Source organism: Coregonus lavaretus, assembly GCF_964263955.1.
Source record: "Coregonus lavaretus genome assembly, contig: HAP1_SCAFFOLD_759, whole genome shotgun sequence".
Taxonomy (NCBI): Eukaryota; Metazoa; Chordata; class Actinopteri; order Salmoniformes; family Salmonidae; genus Coregonus; species Coregonus lavaretus.
In genome coordinates, this window is record NW_028166726.1 from 177,501 (window position 1) to 179,856 (window position 2,356).

Below are 2,356 nucleotides of genomic sequence, written 5' to 3' on the forward strand. Positions count from 1 at the left end.
TTGTGAGTAATGTGAATAGGGTCCTTAGGGTTTTAGTGATTTGTGAGTAACGTGAATAGGGTCCTTAGGGTTTTAGTGATTTGTGAGTAATGTGAATAGGGTCCTTAGGGTTTTAGTGATTTGTGAGTAATGTGAATAGGGTCCTTAGGGTTTTAGTGATTTGTGAGTAATGTGAATAGGGTCCTGAGGGTTTTAGTGGAAGTGTAACGTGTACGCTGGGAGTTGGGAAGCAAGTACAGAGAGTGAATTTAATAATGAATGAAACATGGAAAAAAAACAAGAAACACGAGTAGCGTACAGACATGAAACACTGGAACAGAATCAATAACGCCTGGGGAAGGAACCAAAGGGAGTGACAGATATAGGGGAGGTGATCAGGAAGGTGATGGAGTCCAGGTGAGTCTCATAATACGGAGCGGGTGCGCGTAACGAAGGTGGCAGGTGTGCGTGATGAACAGTCAACTGGCGACCTCGAGCGCCTGAGAGGGGGAGCGAGAGTAGACGTGACAGGAAGAGTAATGTGAGTAGGGGTCATTAGGGTTTTAGTGGAAGAGTAATGTTCAGAGTAATGTGAGTAGGGGTCATTAGGGTTTTAGTGGAAGAGTGATGTTCTGGTCATCATCTCTACAGATGTGGTGGAAAGTAGGATTGTTTTGTGATACAGTAGATAAACATAATCGTTATATTTTAACATCATTGTTGATACACTCCTCTCCTCTTGGAGAAGAACAAATTAAGCAATTTGTCTTATTACACATAGGAGTTTAAATAAGAGCAACTGATATGTTTTGACCCAGGCATATGCAGAAATACTGCATAAACATAGAATAACAATTTGGGCCGTTTTTAACATGTAAATCACACATCTGTACTTATACTATAAACATGTAAGTTTATTGATTTACAATAAGCGATGACTCATGTATGCAAAGCGTTGTTTTCACATCTGAATTTATAACAGGAAACAGAACATGCGTATGATACATCTCTCTGGTTAAACATTGACTCCTGTTCCTGTAATGACCAGCCTTATTTGAATGCCTGCAATTAAAGACTCTCAGATATGATGTATTACCAGGCTTATCTGTTGGCTCTCAGTTTTATATGTGTTGGATGGAATATCAATCGTATTGTGTCAGTTCCTTACAGTAAGTAAGTCAAACACATTTGAGTAAGACACATTTTGGTTGTTAATTAGCCTATTTCCCTTTTATGTTATTAACTGTTTCTTCCAAAAATAATTCAATAATGTCTTATTAATAGAATGTAACTTTAAAACCACTTTTAGTTTAGTATTGAGTATAGGTCGTTATCAATACAACTTTTAGTTTAGTACTGAGTATAGGTCGTTATCAATACAACTTTTAGTTTAGTATTGAGTATAGGTCGTTATCAATACAACTTTTAGTTTAGTACTGAGTATAGGTCGTTATCAATACAACTTTTAGTTTAGTATTGAGTATAGGTCGTTATCAATACAACTTTTAGTTTAGTATTGAGTATATGTCGTTATCTCCCGAGTGGCGCAGTGGTCTAAGGCAGATATCCTAGTTCGAATCCAGGCTCTGTCGTAGCCGGCCGTGACCGGGAGACCCATGGGGCGGCGCACAATTGGCCCAGCGTCGTCTAGGGTAGGGGAGGGAATGGCCAGCAGGGATGTAGCTCAGTTGGTAGAGCATGGCGTTTGCAACGCCAGTGTTGCGGGTTCGATTCCCACGGGGGGTATGAAAAATATATATATAATAATGTATGCACTCACTAAAAACTGTAAGTCGCTCTGGATAAGAGCATCTGCTAAATGACTTAAATGTAATGTAAATGTTATCAATACAACTTTTAGTTTAGTATTGAGTATATCAGCTTTCTATAGGCTAGGCCTACTATATTTATTTCTCAACTTTCCTAATATGAAGCACATTGCTTCTCTTTACAACAGGAGTATAGCCTACCTGGCTGGCATGAACATTAACCACAGGAAAAAAAGCATGCTCCCTTCGCAATTTAAGTGCATAGATGACATGTATTGGTTTTCACCTGCCCCTGTTTCGAATACAGGTGCATGATAACGGTCCGTTCTAAATCAAAACTAATTTCAGTTATTTAGTGTATGTAAAGACAAGATTCAATCAAGAGTAATCTGATAGGTGACAATATTAGCCTATCACTAGTGAATGACATAGTATCACTAGTGAATGACATAGTATCACTAGTGAATGACATAGTATCACTAGTGAATGACATAGTATCACTAGTGAATGACATAGTATCACTAGTGAATGACATAGTATCACTAGGGAATGACATAGTATCACTAGTGAATGACATAGTATCACTAGTGAATGACATAGTATCACTA